Below are 20,680 nucleotides of genomic sequence, written 5' to 3'. Positions count from 1 at the left end.
CAAATCTCTTCCTATCTTTCTTTGAGGAACATTGTTTTTAAACATTTCAGTAATTTTCTCACGTATTTGTTGGCAAACTGGCGATCCTCGGCCCATCTTTGCTCCTAAAGGATTAGACCTTTCTTGGATGCTGCTTTTGTACCAAATCATAATTACAATCACCTGTTTCAAATCACATCATTATTTAACCATTTGACCTCATTACTAGCCCTAAATTGCTCCTGTCCCAACTTTTTTTGAAATGTGTTGCAGGTCTGAATGACAGGAAAGGATGCATATTTACAAATGACATGAAGTTGACCAGACAAAACATGAAATATTTTGTGTTCATATTGTCTGCAATGAAATACAAGTCAAAGTAAATTTAGAAATCACTTCTTTTTTTTTTTTTGCGTTTTCCATACTGTCCCAACTTTTTCTGATTTGGGGTTGTAGAAAAAAACTATGGAACCCCCTTTTAAAGGAATAACTGTGTTTCTTTATATCTTTACTTTATGAAATCCAACTGATCGCACACACACACACACACACACGACTGCCATCATCAAACATTAATATATAATACGCCACAACAGGAAAATATGTCCGATCAGGCATAACATTATGACCTTCCCACGTGCATCAATGAGCCTTGGCCGCCCGTGTGTGTGTGTGTGTGTGTGTGTGTGTGTGTGTGTGTGTGTTCACAGTAGATCAACACTATTGATTATTGATGGAGAACAGAGAGAGGTAAGTCTGAGAGAGAACCTCTTGATAAGTGTGTGTGTGTGTGTGTGTGTGTGTGTGTGTGTGTGTGTGTGTGTGTGTGTGTGTGTGTGTGTGTGCTCAGATGAGTCTGTAGAATAGTCCAGAAGACAGGCAGACCAGATGATGAAGATGATGATGACGATGAGGAGGATGAAGATGAGGATGATGGTTATGCTGGATCACATGACACTGGAAAACACAAATATAATGAATTTATGGGATGTTGTTCTTGATCACACATCTGTGAAAAGCTTCAATCGTCTATAGAGCAGAATTTGAACAGTAAATTCTAAAGAGACAAAAATCTGATGAAGGATTAAAGTAATGATCAAACACTCACAGCTTGGCTTTAGTTTCCCTATAGAGACAGAGCGACACGCGTCATAATCTGAAGGCCACGCCCACCGGGGGGGAAAACAATCAAACCGTCTCCATTGACTTTGCATTGCGTGAGGCTGCCTCCTTGTCATTTCGGACTTATAACAAAAAACTGAACTATATATAAAAGCTGATATGTGACAAGGTGTACAGCAAACAAGCTAAACAAAACCCAGAAGCAAAAACCCAGATGTTTTTATAAGCTGTTGACCCAAAAAACGAGCGTTTAAGTACAAAAAAGTGGATTCAGGGCATTGAGACAGAGCGCTACAGGTCATATTACACTGAGAACTACGGCCACTAGAGGGGAACGTGATCAGAGACAGTAAATATAATATATAAAACTGACATTTGGATATTTGACTTAACAGTGACTAAATGTTTACTGCACACACAGACATACTGAGACATACTGAGTGTCAGGATCCCAAAATTGACCCATTCATCCTGCTGAAGCTTCACTTCGTATTGCCTGTATCCACTTTTATCTTCTTAAACGCTTGTTTTTTTGGGTCGACAGCTTATAAAAACTTATTTCTGTGTTTTTTAGCTTGTTTGCTGTAAACTTTGTCACATATCAGCTTTTAGACATTGTTCTGTTTTTTGTTATAAGTCCGAAATGACAATGAGGCAGCCTCACGCAATGCAAAGTCAATGGAGAGCGTTGGATTGTTTTCCCCCCCGGTGTGGGCGTGGCCTAAATACGCTCTGTCTCTATACTCGCACATCTAACATGTGATCCTCTGGATGATGATGATGATGATGATGATGGTGAGGATGATGGTGATGGTGGGGATGATGATGAGGGAGATGGGGATAATGATGATGAGGATGAAAATGATGATGATGGTGATGATGATGGATCACATGACACTAGAAAACACAAATATATTGAATTTATGGGATGTTATTCTCAATCAAAAACATCTTGTCGATCACACAAGCACACATCTGTGAAAAGCTTCAACAATCTATAAGAGCAGAAAGTCTGAAGAATCTGAACAGTAAATCTAGAGAGAATCAAATCTGATGAAAGTTCAGTAATGATCAAACACTCACAGCTTGGCGATAGTTTCTCCATACTCGCACATCTAACATGTGATCCTCTGGTGTGTGTGTCCATTCTTCTGGTGTGTGTGTCCATTCTTCTGGTGTGTGTGTCCATTCCTCTGGTGTGTGTGTCCGTTCCTCTGGTGTGTGTGTCCATTCCTCTGGTGTGTGTGTCCGTTCCTCGACTCTAGAGTTTAGATTTGATTTCACACATTCAGACACAAAAGATGAAACACTGAAGACGCATAACTCTCTCTCTCTCTCTCTCTCTCTCTCTCTCTCTCTCTCTCTCTCTCTCTCTCTCTCTCTCTCTCTCTCTCTCTCTGTTGTTGGCAGGGCCGGCCCAAGCCCTTATGGGGCCCTAAGCAGAATGTTATTTGGGGGCCCGCCCCTTGGTGCCACCAATACGATTGACTATTGTCAATTCTTGATAATTTGCACACCCAGTATCAATGTTAGTAGTTGTAGCTGTGTTGCTTATACATCATGTCTGGCTGTCATGTTTTCACCCTTATACGTTTTGTAATTGTACCAGTAGCAAACCCACAGGTGTAGTCAGGTGTTAATATTCAAAACCTTACAGTACTACAGTTCAGACTGGGATATGTACTTTAAAAAAAATAAAAAAATAAATAAATTTCTTATGCTGAATATGCTCACTTTTCCCCAGGATTATTTGATGAATAGAAGGTTCAAAAGAACAGCATTTCTCTGAAATAGAAAGCTTTCAAAAAAATCCTAACAACATTGTACACAACTGATAATCATAAATGTTTGTTGAGCATCAAATCATCATTAGAATGATTTGTGAAGGGTCATGTGACACTGAAGACTAACGAGAGGAGTAATGATGATAAATTCAGCTTTAATCACAGGAATAAATTACACATTACACTCAAAAATAAAATGGTGCTATATGGCACTAAAAGTGGTTCTTTGTCGTAGGGGAACCACTTTTGGTGATAGCACTATATTTGAACATGTTCTGTATATGGTAGCGGTGCTATATAGCACCTCAGCCAAAGAACCGCTGAAGAACCACTGAAGCACCAAGATTGGTGCTAAACAGCACTTAAAGTGATTACCCTATTATCACGAGCCAAGAACCGCTTTTAGTGCTATATAGTGGTGCAACGGATCACAAAACTCACGGTTCGGATCGACTACGGATCATGAGTCACGGATCGGATCATTTTTCGGATCAGAATAAAAGGGGGAGGAGACTATTTTTATTTGCTTTCCATTTATTACATGAAAACTTTTGGTGTTAACATAACCTATATGGTTTATAAGGTTAACAAGGAACTTTTGGTGTTAACAAAGAAAAAATAAAATAAATAACCATCTGAATAAATCAAATTTGGCTAAAAAAACAACCTGAGACATGAAAATGGGCCTGAGTGTTTTTCTTTTAAAGATTAGGATGTCAACATTCTCAGGGAGAGTAAACCTCTCACACTTGTCAGCATTGCAATTCTCTGTGTAGGCCTATACACTGTTTTATAGATATCATTTTTAAACGCACTACACTTAAACAACTTTTTATTGAATTCATTACTTTATATGGCCTAGTGCCTACTTTAGATGTATACATCACGTTGCTCATGCAAATTGCAAAACAGACAATAGACTATGTTAAAATAACAAACATTTTAAATTAAAACTTACGCTTTTCTTTCGTTTTTAAATCTTTTTACAAGAAATCCTGCAGGTCATAAAGAACTTTGTTTTTCCACCTCCAAGAAAGGACAGGTGCTCTCCCTTATTTCTCCTTGTTTACTTAAAGGTCGTTTCCCTTGCTTTACTCGAGGAAAAAAGCCATGTGATGACTTTGAAACCGAGTGGACTTTACATTATATGCATCTGTGGTGGAATTACTAGATTTTCGCATCGATACATGTTTGTTTTAATGCGGATGCGCTGTCACTTTAATTCAGCGCCAGCACATCAAAAAATAGAATCTGTGCGGAAACGATCGCTGCACAGCTGTATGGCCACGCGCTCCTGAACGCACTAACGGATCGAAGCCGCGTGCAGTGAAAGCTCTATCCGTTAACATGGGCACGGAAAAAATACGCACTGCAAACGGAGTGTGAAACGGGCGTCAGCAGGTGCCATGATCGATGTATGCGCCACTTTCATACGGCTTTCTCGTGCCACAGTGCCTACATACTGTTACAGTTTTGTCCACCACCCTTCTTCTGTCATCAATATATTTTACCGGGAAGCCAAAATGCTCCCGTACACGCGATTTGAATGATGCGGGAGGCTTTTCAAGTTCTTCTACTTCTCCGCTAGCCACTGATTAACATGCCCTGTTCACGTGAACAAGTGTTTCTCTGAAACTCAGCATCAAGTTTAAAGGAATGAGATAACTTAAAAAGCAATATCGGCAGAAAAACTCTTTTAGTCTGCGATCGCTAAACAATTCAGATTAATCCACAAGTTAAAAAAAAAGCGCAATAAATCCGCGGGTCACGTGCGTGCCGAACCGTGGGTCGTGATCCGCACGGATCAACTGCGATCCGTTGCCCCACTAGTGCTATAGCACCTATTTTTTTGAGTGTACTATATATTCACATAGAAAGTTTTACATAATAATAATTCATATTTTTTACTGTATTTTTGATCAAATAAATGCAGTCTTGGTGAGCAGAAGACACTTCTTTTAAAAACAAGAAATGTTGATTTCTTTCAAACATTAAACAGAGCTTTTATTTTGGCGGGGGGGAAAAATTGCATTCCATTCGACTGTATAGAAAGAACCTTTTTATTTTGTAAATAAAAACTTCCAAAATATAGGCTACACAACATAGACTATAATTCCGAAATAGCACTTGCAGATAAACACTTTTACTGACCATTTAAACTAGATTACTGATCAAATTATTGATCTAAAGCCCACACTGTCACTGTATGATAATTGAAATTTTTCCAGAATGGCTATACAGCTGAATAAAATTATGCTGCATTATTTTCCTGTTTAACACTGTAAAGCTGCTTTGAAACAATCTACATTGTTAAAAGCGCTATATAAATAAAGTTGACTTGACTTGACTTGACTGAGAAGCTGGAAGCTATGCTGTACTCCATCCAAAACATGCAGCACATCAGACAAGATTTTCGCACTCGACTAAACCACATCACATTCTCAAATCCATCCATTCATAAAAAGGTTACCGGGCAACTGACGAGTACATTTTAGCGCCGTTTTTTCTCGCACTTTAGACTTTGAACCCTGGCTAACAAGCGAATAGTGTCCGGCCGATGGCGCTGCGAGCTTGTGCAGAGCTGTCAGAATCAATCCGTGCATATAGGCCTATTAGAAAACGTAACATTTTGCAGTTTATTTAGTAATTGTTTAAGGCCGTTTCGCGATTTCAATCTTTAAAATAACATGCAGCAAAAAGTAATTTAATGTGCTCTTGGGGGGCCCTAAGCAGCCGCTTAGTTCGCTTATGCCTCGGGCCGGCTCTGGTTGTTGGATTATTCTGCAGATGCTCATATGTTCTCATGTGGTCATTTCTCATCAGTTCTGTCTGTGTTTAATCTGTTTAAAAGAATACGGTGGCTAAAGTTTAACATGAGCTCATGATTGATGTGCAATACAGGTTTGAGCACAAATCTGAAGAATTAAAGATAAAGTTTGAATTACCTTGTGATGAGCAGAAAAGAGGAAACACATCCAGCGCAGCTCTGAGATCAGACAGTTCAGAAAGACGAGCTTTATACAGTAGAAGAGCTTCAGACTGAATGTGAAACTCCTCTGCTTCTGCTTATGGTCGCTGATGCAGTGTCAGAATCAAAACTGAGCTGCTCATTTAAAAATTGGGGGAGTCACCGTTTCAGTCTCAAACCAGCCTGGTGGCCAACACAATCTCTCACAGTCACAGACACTCATTCCACCTCAGTACTTCCTGTTTACAACTGAAAGTGCAGATGTTTATCTTTTCTGAAGAACTCCAGACATGTTGCCACTCCACAAACTTAACCTCACATGCACTTGATTACCTCAACACACTTCTGTATTTCCCTCTGCTCTTGTTTGTCTCATAATCTATATTTCTAATAATCCTGTTATTGTGAGTATTGTGTCTGTGACAGATCTCTGGAGATATTCCTCATATGTGTGGATAAAAGCATCTGCTGAATTAATACAGTAAATGTAATATTTTAGTTTTTATTTTGTATGTGCTGTATTGTTTTATATAATATTTCACTTTACACTCTAAAAAATGCTGCGTTAAAAACAACCCAAGTTGGGTTGAAAATGGACAAACCCAGTGAATGGGTTATTTTTAACCCAGCATGTTTTAGAGTGTATAAAAGGGACAAAATTGTATTTAAAAAAAACATTTGAGAGTGTATGTTTTTGTATATGTGTTTGGCACTATACAATAAACCTTTTGAGTGAAGTTGACTTGTTCCTTTTTCTTTATTGCCTCTTCTTATATTGAAATATACACTCAGTTTATTTAAATGTTATACTCCTGTTTGCTGCTAATTAAACATTTAAAAAAACAACATCTAGAGACGTAACCGATTCTAACATCTGAACTGAGCATACACTCTAAAAACTAATGGGTTAAAAACAACCGAAGTTGGGTTGAAAATTGACAAACCCAGGAATTGGGTTGTTTTACCCAGCGTTTAGGTCAAATGTTTGCTTAAAACAACCCAATTGCTCGGTTTGTCCATTTTCAACCCAACTTGTTTTTAACCCAGGATTTTTTTGAGTGTATGAGCTTTGCCATCACTGATATAAACATTCATTATTATACACTATTACTGATGCTAATGTGCATATATATTATATGTAGCGAGTTGTGCAGTTGCTTGTATTTTACTCTAGATGGCGTTGTGTAGTGCTCTTTGAAACTACAACCGTTTCACTTTCAGTTTGATCTTGTTTTGCTGTCTGATTTGCAGATGCATAAAATTGCAGCGATAAACGTCTTTTTCCAGTACATTTACCCTCATTCACATTTACAGAGTTAAAGTAATTGACTCACTACATGTTCATCTGCATCATGAGAGACTGCAGAAAAAAAGAAGATATTTAATTATCTAAAAGTCAGTGATGTTATTTACATTAGGCTACGAGTAATCATTTGCAGCAACAATAGCCTGCATTTGACCGAAATTGATTCCTGTTCATTCCGACAACAAAGCACTTGAATCCAACAAGCTCGTAATCATGATTTCTGAAGTGGGAAGTAGGAAATTTCCGATAGCACGTGAAAGCAGCATAAGTCACAGGGACTGAACCAAAAACACAATGAATATACACAGAACATACATGTTACAACAGTTCAATTATAACAACAGTAAGAACAGTGAGTACTGGAAAACGATCATATTCATTCAGGGAAAAGTCATTTTTAAACATTTTATTTGACATTTTTACAGTTACACATTTGACAGATTATTTTATCAGACAAAGTAATTCATCCCAATAACGTCAGAAGTGCTTAAATATAAAACTGCAAAATTGTACAAATTAATACAGGCTAGAAAATAAATTAAAGGATGACAAGAAGAAATATTGTATTGACTAAATGATGATGAATATTTGAAAGTGAAAGTGATGTGATGTGTGGCCCATTCTTGGAATTTGTGCTCTGCTTTAACCCGTCCAATTGCACATACACACACACACAGTAGTGAACACACACTGTCACGGCCCCTCCCCTGCCTTGCTGGGGCGGTTCCTCCTGCAGGCAGAGGAGGGTCGTTGGTGATTGGAGCCACCTGGGCTCAGGGTATTTAAACTGCCTCACTAACCTCGCTCTCTCTCGCTCTGCTCCTCTAGGTATGATCCTGTTTGTGTTTGTTCCTTTGTAGTTCTACTTAGTTTCCACTCAGACATGTTACACACACAGATTCACGCATCCCTGCTCTTTACATATACCTTACATTATGACATTTGCACACCTCATTCCATTTTCCTTCTTTATAGTTACTAGTTTTTGGTAGTGATGGGCAGACCGAGGCTTCGTGAAGCACTGAAGCAGTTGAAGCAAATGTGCCATATTGTTTCGAAGCTTCGAATCAATCTGACACCCGTCTCTACGGCGACATCTAGTGGTCATTTGTTGATCTGATCTGAAATACCTTGACAATGATCCATGTAAAAAAAACATCTTGTTTTTAACATCTGTCTGACAACTACATGATCTTGGTTTTGTAACCTGTAGCCTCGTCATTGTAAAGAACTATATATATTTTGTTTGTTGTACAAAATGAACATTAATAAAATAAATAAAGCCACAATGTGTCACATTTGTCAGTTCAAGTTCTAGGGAGAGTGATGTTTGGTAGGTACTGAAGTTCATTCTCCCAGACACGCCATGAATGCAGCAGCTCAGGTGGTAGGTTTGGGTCGTCCCAACCCCTCTGTTTATTCCATAGCTGCCTAATTATTACCTTGGCTCGAGTGGTGTAAGGCAAAAGAAGTCCCAGAGGGTCGTACTGAGTGGCTAGGACCTTGTAGATGTTCCTGAGGGTGGGAGTCTCATACACAACAGGTCGGTGCTTATACGCCAGGGTATCAGTCTGCCAGTTCCAGCTCAGGCCTAAAGTTGACTCAGGCATGTCAGACTTGTCTTGAGCTAACCAGAGTTCCAAGCTCTCAGCTTGAGCTTCTGTGGGTAAGTGACTCAGAACACTGGGAACATTGCTGGCCCATTGCCGTATCTCAAATCCAGCTTTGGAAAGCATCTCTCTCAGTCTGTCGACCAAGTGCCTGGCTGCCTCAGGTGTGCTCAAACTCTGGAGGCAGTTATCCACATAAAAACATTTCTCAACTGAGAACCTGATGGACTCCTCTGCCCTGCTGTGTTCGATCACATGGCGCTGCAGAGCATAAGTGGCACAACATGGACTACATGTCGTGCCGAAGGGTAGCACTTGCCATTCAAAGACTTTAGGGGGCTCATCCACTTTCAGATCACGCCAGAGGAAATGCAGTAAGGGACGATCTTCTGGTAGGAGGCGGACCTGATGGAACATTGCCTTGATGTCACCACTTACTGCAACTGGATGCTCCCTAAATCTGATGAGTACACCTAGCAATGATGCTCCAAGGGTAGGGCCCGGCAGAAGATACTGGTTGAGACTTTGCCCATGATATTGGTGGGAACAGTTGAAAACAACCCGGAATTTCCCATTATGACTGACAAGGTGGTGGGGTATATACCAAGATTCGTCAGAGTCAGTTTCCTTCTGTACTTCCTGAACAGCTCCTGTCTGCATGAGCTTCTCCATTTCTGCACTATAGGTCTTTGCTTTCACTGGATCCTTTAACAAACGTTTCTCGATACTGCACAGGCTAGGCATGACTGACTCCTTAGGGGCGTGCAACCGAGGCATATCCTTCTGCCGTAGCAAGGGTGTTCCCAGTCGAAGAATTCTGTTCACTTCTGTATGGATGGTCTTGATTTCAAGTAACTTTAAAGCCTCCAGATCTTGTTTGGAACGAGTCACTTCTTTCTCATCCCTGTGTGGAACAGCTTCTTTCTGCCAGAGTCTTTGGACATTCTTAAAGAGCTCATCTTGTGGTGGAAGGACAGATGTCCGCAGGCATTGTTGGGAGGATGCCGGCCGCCCCATGAACGATGCGGGGCCCTGGAGGGTCCATCCCAGGCGTGTGTGGACAGCAGCAGGTCCACCTGGAGAACCTAATCTGATAGGCTCGATTGGTGTAAGGAGATCTGGTGTAATCTGACCCAATCAGGAGTAGAGGCTGAGCATCTTTCACCGGCAGGATGGGAAGACCACGCAAGTGTTTATTAGGCTTGCTACGATAGTCGGTGTTGCCGGTGTTACCGGTGTCCAGACTCAACACCGGTTACATCACTTGCCCACCGTGGCACCGCCCACCGTCTTTTTGATTTTTTTATAGTAATAAAATAATTTAGTTCAGTTAGAGAACAGACAATACGAATAAAAACTGAACGTGTCTGCTTGATAAAGCAGGATCCGACCGGGAGTCTCGGCAGCGGCAGGAGTCATTCATCAGATTTAAGAGTGAGGAGCTGACTGAGATGATCGCGGAAGATTTGGTTTCAAAGCGAAACGTAAAAGCGCATATTTAAGGGAGTTTGTCATTTGTTTTGTTGTTGTGTTTTTCATTAAAAATAATAGACTAATGAACCCATAATTCAAGCAACCCGCAGCCGAATTGGCGCTTATTCAAAACCGAAAGTTAAATGTGCACGGCCGCACAGAGCGCGCATTGTTTACTTTCGCCTGTCTCTGCTCCGCTACGCTGACTGCGCGCATTTATTTTTGCCGCGCGCACCCTCGCGCTCGTGCGGGCGCGTCGAGTATAAACGAGGCTTTACGGACGAACTGTTATTCATTCATGGCGTGCATCTCAATCATAGACTGATCAATGCTTGATCAGTGCCCTGACTACTGAACTAAGGAACTGATTGAGACGCACCCATGGCCTCACAGAGCGCGCATTTACAGACGAGCTGTCATTCACGGTGTGTGAATACGCAACACTGGCGCGTTTTCAGTTCAGAGCGGTCGTGTGCATGTTACTTTCGGTTAGATAGAATTAATGATTTAAAAGCCTCCGCCGGTGATACCGGTATTACCGGTGTTGTCACACATCAATTAACCGGTGGGAAAATGTCCTCACCGTCACATCCCTAGTGTTTATACTTCTTCTGCAGTTGATCCACAGGATATGACTGCCGTGACAGATTGAGGCGATCTGCCGTGAACGCATGTTCAATCTTGTAACAGGTGTGAGGCTTATGAGTTGGGGATACTTGAAAGGATATAGATGACCCATGAAGAACTTCAATGTCTTGTCGCACGGTGTGCAATGGAAGATCTTCGGGGGGACTTGTATGCCGAGGGCTTTGGTCGCAGTTGGAAGCAGGATGGTTCTCTCAGAGCCGTCATCTAGAAGTGCAAAGGTTTCTAAAATACGGTCTTCATAATGAATCTGAACCGGTACTATCTTGAGCATGACACGGGTCCCAACAACAGGTCTATCCAAGTAGAATCTGTCTGGAGAGGAACTGGTAAGGCAACTCTTCTCAGCACTGACTGTATCCTCTTGGGAGGGTCTGACATTTTCCTTGTGAAGAGGGTGAAGGTGTTTGCCTTGACACAGGTTACACGGCTTCTTTAGGTCACACTGAGAAGCATGATGGTTCCTTGCACAGCGCCAACAACGATTATTCAACGAATCCAGTCTTTGGCCTGGTCAGTGGTAAGTTGAGCAAAGGCTTTACACTGACTCAAATAATGCTCTGTACTATCGCAGAAGGGACAGAACCGTTTCACAGCGACAGGCTTGGTCTGAGGAGTAATACCCTTTTCAGGGGACAAGGATGTTACATTTTGAGCCTCTAAAATCCCATGAAGAATGGCTACAGACTTCTTACACTGTACAGGTCTAAAAGTCTGTCGGTCTTTAACTGCTCGTGAGGCAATCTCTACATCAAAGTCATGGCACCAGGCTTCATAACGGAGCCAGTTTGAGAGATCATGTAACGTAGGTGCAGTTCCAGGTTGTCGAAACATGTGACGGCGGAACTCATCTCGCTGCTCAGAAGGAAGTTTGCTCAAAAGCTGTGCTACATGTGACCCACAACTCAGTTCAATGTCACCTTCAGGTCCTAAAGTCTTCAACAACCCCACCAATGACTGTACCTGAAGAGCGAACTTCTGGAATGTAACGGTATCCCCACGCTTTATATCAGGGGCTTCCAGGACACTGGCAATTTTCCTCAAAGCTAGTTGGTGGGGCTGACCAAACTTCTCATGGAGGGCCACCATGGTGTCAGTAAATGGTGTAGGCGAGTTCAAAAAAGCATCAGCAATAAGCTTAGCTTCATCCAACTTTAAGTGGTCCACTAGTATTTGATACTTGAAGAGTTCAGTTCCATCTGGAGGAAGCAAATTCTCTAAAGCTATTCGAAGTCTGGCGAACTCGCTTGGATCTGGCCGGCTGAACTTGGGGATAGTAGGGGTAGGTCCTCGATACACATACTCTGACACTGATGTGTGGGTTAAATGTGGCGTGTTTGACTCTACCTTGACCACAGGTGCTTGACAACTCGAATGAGCTGGTATGGACACAAGTCGGGGAGAAGAAACTGGAATTTGGGGGCGTATAGGTTTACGATATGAGGTCTGTGCTCCAGTTGATGATAATAACACTCTCAGGTCTTCAGGTGTTGGAGGTTGTGGTAGCACATCTGGATTTGCAGAGTAATACTGAGAACGACGATATGCTTGTGAAGGGTGAGCCTAGAAGACCTTTGAATACTTTGGTACCTCTGGTTGGTATGTAGCTGGGCCAGGTTTCGCTAACTTTAAATTCTCCATACCTCTTCTCAGTGCTGACTCGGGCTCAGGCCAGGGTGGAAGCTCAGGCCACTCTTCCTCATCAGCTGATGTGTCCGGCTCTGTCTGGTATACGTGGCCGGAAGGGCTGGATGACAGTTTGGGTTCTGGTCGCACTGGAGGACTATCATGGCTTTTAGTTGGGCTGAGGTCTGCTCTAAGAGCTTGAGCAACTTTGACCAGTTCTTTGAACTCAGTACGAACTTCTTTCAACTCCATCAGGTCAGCACGAAAAGCTTGGTGTGACTGCAGCAGCTGTGCATTTTCTATGCGAATGGCTTGGAGCTCATTATAGTATTCAGGCTCAGGATAATGGTTCTGCTGGGCTGACGTGAATGACGGAGGTAGGTTTCCACTGCGCTCTGTGTAACTGAAGTGTGGTGGTCTTAACTGAGGGCCTGTGCGAGGAGCAGCATCATCATATAGGTAGTCAGGATGGTCCCATGATGACTGAAGAGGTGTCACGTGGGCAGGGGAAATCGCATGTTCAGGTCTGGCCTCTATATACTGCACTTCGAAGTCTTGGAGTCGGACTGGTGGACGTGTTCTGCGTTTTGGTCTAGTTGCACCAACGATCTCCTCATCAGATTCCATGATACCAGGAATGAACACTGCATCCGGCTCGAAGGACCAATTTGTTGGAGAGGAAAGGAGACTGCTAGGCTCTGGGTCTACTTGTGAGCAGTATACAACCCTGTGTGTCGGTCAGGACACAAATAATGAGGAGACTGGTGCTTCTTTCCAAAGTGTATTGAAGATTAAGTCTAAAAATAACAAAAATATATTACATTAACAACTTTAAATAACTGGTAAAGCACCAAAAATACAGAGGATGGGCAATTAAAGGCAATAATTACTATTGGTCTGATCACACAAAAGACTTTGGCATTAATATATATATATTAATATATTAATGAATCTAGATGCATCAATAAACAATCTGATTTACCAAAATAACATCATGAAAGGCAAATAATATGCATTAATCCGTCTGAAGGGTCATTATTTAACCTATTGCAAACATATACAACACAAACTGTAAAATTTAACTGCGGTAGAAATCACGTTACATGTTGTTGATCTGTCACATGATCTCACGTGGATCGCTACATGTCCGTGCATGTACAGGGAAGTACACAAATCTCACTAATACACTTAAAACACGGTTGAAACATTGAGAAATCAAAATAAACTTACTTTGTGGTCATTTACTTACACTTTGGACACCAAAACGCCAACGAACATCCAACTAACAGGCAGGAAGAAACTTCTAGGTGCACAGCTGCCGTTCTCTCAGTAATAATACAATGACGCAGCAGGCAGCAAACGATAACAATAATGCCACCAACTGGAAGCATCATGAATTGCACTCTACAGTACCTATCAAAATAGAAGTCCCACAGTAAAAACCCTTTTCTCCAGGAGCCTTTTATACAATCTCACTGCTATCACAAAATCTCTCTCCTCTCACAAAAACCCACGAGGTGAAGATGGATTTACTTCACTTTTAAACTGTGGTGAATTAGGTTTATACAGATGTGTGACTGTGTGGTTTGTTCCCGCCCCCTTTAATCAACGCAGTTTTGACAGGCGCCACCTGATGAAACACTTCGAAGCTTCATTTAGCCATAGTCACGTGACATGGGTGTTTCGAATCACAGTTCGGAGCAGTGTTTCAAAACATCTGCGCTTCGGGTTCTCGGCAAAGCCCCGAAACGTCTGTTTCGCGTCTGCCATCCCTAGTTTTTGGTTTACAATAAAGAACCTCTTTTGGCCTTTACCTGTTGTTGGTGTCCCCTCATTTTTGCCACAGGCTATGAGCCGGCCTGTGACAAGTGGGGGCTCGTCCATAAGTTAAAGTTTATTTAGTTTGTTTATCATTGATACGGTTGTTTATTTGTAGTTGGGCAATAGTTTGGCTTATTTGACTATTGTTTGTAGTTAACTTGGGTTAGTAGTTTTGTCAGTTTAGTTCAAATTGCCAAACATTTTGTTTGAGGGGATGCTTTGGTTGGGCCAATATTGTTGGAGAGCGCAGTGAGAGCCATGTGTTCCTTTTTGTTTAGTTAGCTTTGTAGCTAATATGGTTAGCAATTCACTCTGGGCCTTTTCTGGGTTTAACGTCTAGGTGGGAGTCCTCTCCTGTTGAGGCTTATCAGCGAGTGTCAATAGGAGGCTCGTGGTGTTTTTGTTTTAGGTGGCAGTGAACGTGGGTAGAGCTTCCTTTTCCCTTTTCCCCTACATCGGCTCGGAAGCACCTCCGTGGATGTGGGGGTTCGCCAGTTTCTGGTTGTCTTTTCCACTTCCACTGGTTTTGTGTGCATAAAAACCCACCACATGTGACTGCACGAAGACTAGGGGCCAGTTAGTCGTTTTTGGAGGTTAGTGGGGTGTGGCTCCTGTCCTTAAACCCAGGCTGGCAGCCGATGAGTTGTTTTTGGGCATTTGTAATAGTTGTATTGGTTGAGGAAAATATCTTCCATTTTGAGTAGTTTTGTTAAGGCTCCTTCAGAGTTAGCCTTAGATTTGTGTACTAAGGAGCAGTTAATTGAAATAGCTGAACATTATCAGATTGAGATTGTTGATAAACTTAAAGAGACTGTTAAAGCAAGGGAAGTAGGTGTTCGTTTGGGTCAGTCTGCTAGTATGGAGGGTGCAAGTTTTCAGACCAGCCCTTCATTAACTTTTGAGCAGCAGAGGGAGCTTTTGCAAATGCAGTTGGAGATAGCACGATTGCAAAATGTCAGTAGACCAGAAGTAGTACCACAGTTTGATGTTTCACAGAATCTTCGTTTGTTGCCTAATTTTGATGAGTCAGATCCAGATACATACTATTTTATTTGAGCGTATTGCGGGAGCTAGAGCTTGGTCAGATTTGGACAGCACTATGTTGTTGCAATGTGTACTTACAGGTAAAGCACGTGAGGCTTTTTCAGCATTAAGTGTAGCTGACAGTAAAGTTTATGCTACAGTTAAATCAGCAGTTCTGAAGGTCTACGAGCTTGTGCCGGAGGCATATCGTCAACGTTTTCGTTACAGGAAAAAGCTTGATTCACAAACCTATTCTGAGTTTGTTCGTGATTTGATTTCTGCTTTTAATCGGTGGTATACAGCTTCTGATGTTATCACTTTTGATGGTCTGGCTAACTTGATTGTGCTAGAACAGTTCAAAAATTCTGTGTCTGACCAGGTTGCTACATACATTAATGAACGTAAAGTTAATTCTCCAAGTGACTTCATTTATGAAGTTTTCAACGCATATTGAACGCATCCAAAATACAACAAACTAAATGTAAAATCCAAATGAATCCTTATCACATGCTTAATCCAGGGGCGCGGGAAGATGTTTTAGGTTGAGGGTGCTGTGATTTTTGATGGGGGGGGTTACAGGAAATTCAAATTGACGCAAAAAAACTGCCTACCTTACCAGAGCATGTAAGCAACCGCCCACCGGTAAAATGACGTGCGCTCAAATCCCGCTCCGATATGACATTTCTCTGTAGCCTACTATAGGCCTACTTGTAGCCAGTGTTGGGTAAGTTACTCTAAAAAAGTTATGAATTACTAGTTAATAATTACATCTTCAATAGTGTAATTTGATTAGCCTACTGTAGCTACAAATTACTCTCTCCAAAATGTATTTAATTACTTATTACTAATTAGGCTACTTCCCAAATCTATATCAACCTCGACTGCGATTCAAGGATAGACTTGAAACGGTTCTTTTAATTCATTAAAATAAATAATATAAAACTACATCAATTATTCTGACCAAAGTATTACAAATGTTAGAAGGATACATAAAAACATGCATTTTAAAGTTAGACTTTAAATGTTGATGTTAATTCCATTATTGTATTATATATAATTGTATTTAGTATTTAGTTCAATTACTTCAGAAGTAGCCTATAACTGTAATTAAATTACAGAAAAAATAATCCCTTTTCTTTACTTTTTCAAGGGAAAATTACAGTAACTAACTACTTAGTTACTAGTTACACCCAACACTGCTTGTAGCCATTAAAACACGTATTTAGTTTCAGTTTAAGGGCCCTATTTTAACGATCTGAAACGCAAGTGTCAAAGCGCGAAGCGCAAGTAACTTTGTGGGCGGGTCTCGGCGCTGTTGCTATTTTCCCGGCGGGATAAATCTAAAATGGGTTGGTCTGAAGTAGCTTCATTATTCATAGGTGTGGTTTGGGCGTAACGTGAATAAACCAATCAGAGCGTCATCCAACATTCCCTTTAAAAGCAGGTGCGCAAGTTCCATTATGGATTGCTATTATTATGGCGTATTTACCAGGCGCACGCCAGGAGCGGTTCACAGCCGAGGAGACTGATGTTCTTGTAAGAGCAGTGAAAGACAGAGAAGTGAAGTTGTAATGTTGTACATTATGGTAAAGGTGATTTCACAGTCTTTTTTTTTTTTCAGTCTTTCAGTTTTTTCAGTTTTTCAGTCGATTTTTTTTCCTGGTTCTTGACGGACAAACCAATTTGTCAGATGTCCTTATATACTATACGTCTTGCCCCTATTGGGCAAACAGGTCTTATCCTTAATTATTACAATTAGCCTGAATCATTTGTAAGCTAGATTTATGCCTATTTTTTCACATCTTCGTGGCACACCACAATGATTTCCGTCATGTCATGTGTTAATATTTTTTTAGTGTAACAATTTATGATTTGCAAAAATAACTGTTGCATCTGTGTAGGTTACATGAGCAAAGTGTATGCGCGTTGTGCACGCTATACATTATGGTCAAGCATGCGCCCTTAAAATAGCATAATGAACAACGCGCAACGCGCCACTGACTTTAGACTAGGTTTTTTCTGGTCAGTGGCGCAATTGTTTAATGGAACAGCAAAATAGCACCAGGGATTGTTTGCGCCGGAACACGCCTCCTTTTTTGCGCTGAACCGCCCAGGGAGCGCAAGTTCATTCACTAGTTTAGCGACGTGCTTCTGTGGAGGGAAAAGCGCGCTTTGCGCGGGTGCAAAATAGGAATGACACATGCGTCGGTGTACAAAGTCAATTGCGCTGGGTGCAAGATAGGGCCCTAAATATTATAATGTTATTTTTTTATTAAATGTAGGTTACGTTGAAAAGTGAACAGGACACATAAGATGCATAGCCTTTATCAGAAGACGGGGGTCTTTAATAAGTTAAATAATACTGCAATAAGTTTTGTTTTGTTGAAAGCCTTACATTGAATTTCGTTTTGTATACATTGTATCTTAATTTTAATAAATATTTGATCAACCAAATTGCCCGGATTTAATAAATAATAAGCAAATAGCCTATAAAAGACAATGACATGGAGGCGGCGCGCTGCGTGAACAACGGCTTAAATGAACAACTAGCCTACTAGAAAGAAAAAAAAATAATAAAAAAATAAAACCTTAGTCTGGGGCAGCCCTATTTCAGATAGGCCTATATTTGATCAAGAATGTCACAAAGGGAGTTCTGGGTTGAGCGCGCGGTGCTGAGCGGAATGAGCTTCAGAAATCAACGGAATCTCCACTGGAGGAAATATTACCGCTCTTTCTATACGCACACACCGTAACGGTCACAATATGATCTCATTTAGGCTATGTTTTAAAAACAATTCAACATATAAATAATACTTTTTAATGGGCCACTTAAAATGTTTATTACAAATAAATGATTAAATCCTAAAAATGAATAAATGTAAAAGATGTAATGGCAAAAATTAATTCATCGACATCACTAATAAGAGACAAACCAAGATCCAATTGTCTTTATAAAGATTTATTTTCCTTGCAAGGAAGAGCCACGGTCAAACGCAGCCGCTCGAGGCTACCTTGAGTGTGAACTGGAGACACAAAGAAGCCACAAGCTTCTTATACCCCCAATGTCTAAATAACCCCCTCAGTAATTTCCCATACATCTGGCGAAACCCACTGAAGGTTTCGCCTTGAGCAATTAAAAGCAAGAAACACAATGGTCCTTCATCTGTAACAACAGACAGAGTATCACCTACTCTTAATCAGCATATCTATTCAAACGCATAGATGCTAGTCAGGAATTCCAATTCCAAGAGCCATAAAAGATAAAAGGGACAATGTATGGCTTCCACAGGTGGGCCTCTTTGATCTGGCTCATTTAAAACACAATAGAGAAAACAGGTCTGGAAGATTAAATCTTCTGTGATTAAATTTTTCCCCAACAATTTCCACCTTTTATCATTCTTTGATAACTTGCAAAAAAGAAAATTTTTAAATGTGTATATAATAAAAATAGAAGTAGTAATAATAGTCACTCATCACATTCATTAAAGCTGGGTAACAGCAACCTGTCGAGTCTTTCTGTGGCATGAAATGGTTTCTGTCACCACAAACCCAAATTACAGCATGCGAAGTGTCACTTGGTTTGCTAAACGTACAGGTAAAACCTGTTGTGATACTGCCTATCACCGCTGTGCAGTTCCCTGTGGTCGAATTCTTGATTTCTTGATTCTTGAATTCTTCTTTAACTTGAAAACTGGTTGGCTCAGCACCACGTTGTGCCAGTGTCTCTGCTCCTGAGATGATAACGGCAAATGATGTTTATATATCTGCCCGCACAGACGTTTGCCTCCTGCTTCTCTCTCCTCTCGGCTCCTCCTCCCCGATCACTGGTGGGACCTTTCTGCAATGGCTCGCATGCACCCACGTCGATCTCTCTCCGCTACTTTGACGGCAGTGTCGTCAGAAGCCTGACAAAAGGCCCTAGCCACCTTTCCGCCTTCCAGCTCTTCGTACTCAGGTCCTGTTTTACCACGTGATCTCCTGGCTTGATGTTGTGCAAGGGAATCTCAGCCGGTTTCCCCTGTAGCAGCTTTCGCCTGCACACATACACCAGACAACAGAGAAGACATTTCTTTGCAATAATTCACAATTCTATTGATGCAAGCTATTGTTTACCCCCTTCCATTCCCATGAATGGTGGTCTTCCAAAAAAAAAAATGTCTCAAACGGGCTCAGATTTACTCAAGGCCTTTTCTCGTTTTCATGTATTTCAATATGCATCAAAACGGAAATTTTCAGCAAATATTGTAACCCCCTTATAAACTTCATTCATTTGAGTACCATTACCATTATCATTCCCCCTTTGGCTGCAGGCTCGCCCATGCAGCCATTTATCATAATCATTGAAAATATTGTTGGGGTAAACAAGGCTTGCCATCACTTCTTGTCTAGACGCCATTTTGTACATTCACACATCATTCATAAGTTTCCAGCCACGTCTCCACAGGTGCTTCTCCGCTGCTGTGGCAAATGCCTGCATACTCTGTAAGGAAATCAAAGCATTTGTGTTAGTTTCAGATAATAAAATACATTCTGGTTCCTTTGACTGCTGTGCTGCCTTGGCCTTCGCAGCCTCATCTGCTCTCACGGTTTCCTGTTGAAATAAACTCTTTGTTGTTAGTTACGCTGCGCATTTAAGTCTTAACTTGAAAGTTTCCCATAAACATACTGAAAATATCCAATAAAATGAAAGACAAATCCGTATTTCATCTCTGTAAGCCAGGCTAAGTCAGTAATCACTGTCACTGCTCTCCCATCATGTTAGGGGTGTGTGATACCTCCAAAATCCAAACATTCCAACTTTCTGCTATCAACCGTTTGACGACACACACATCCCTAGGTCAGACCCACAGTCACTCCTCAGAGACTAAACGCTTTAGAAAACATATATGAAAAACAAACAATCAGTGGTTCTTTTGATTAATCAAAATCATAACAAAATCATAACAGACCTTTTTGTATTCACTCAAACTCAAACTAAACAATACAAATAAGTAAGATAGATAATAATCCATCTTAGCGCTTTAAATCTCTACATAAAACATCTTTGCCCACAGTTTCTCACTGTGCATCACATTCTTATCACCCTTCCTTCAGTCAGTCATTTCAACACAATTCTTCACAAACTGCCCTACTTACTATTTCCAACAGACCCATTTTCACTCATCATAGCCCACCTCATATTTAACCATTAACAAATATAAATCTAAATTTGTTAATGTTAAATATACTTCATCAAAATGACAAAATTATCAATTTGTATAACGTTCAATCAGCTCGTTCACTCATCTTTATCTCGTGACATCATACTTAATCATACTCAATA

The 20,680-nt window shown here is 41.0% G+C and overlaps 1 long non-coding RNA gene across 1 annotated transcript; it reads right to left on the bottom strand.

Moving 5' to 3' along the window:
* Positions 1-1,827: 1,827 nt before the first annotated feature.
* On the bottom strand, positions 1,828-5,961 carry LOC307137804. Its single transcript, XR_013817956.1, has 3 exons — positions 5,831-5,961; positions 2,185-2,362; positions 1,828-1,998 (listed from the first exon to the last, which is right to left on the bottom strand). It is a non-coding gene; the product is annotated as an uncharacterized lncRNA (long non-coding RNA).
* Between the last annotated feature and the right edge of the window lie 14,719 nt (positions 5,962-20,680).

The sequence above is a fragment of the Gobio gobio genome, assembly GCF_949357685.1.
Source record: "Gobio gobio genome assembly, chromosome: 14".
Taxonomy (NCBI): Eukaryota; Metazoa; Chordata; class Actinopteri; order Cypriniformes; family Gobionidae; genus Gobio; species Gobio gobio.
This window is presented reverse-complemented; position numbering and strand designations above follow the sequence as displayed.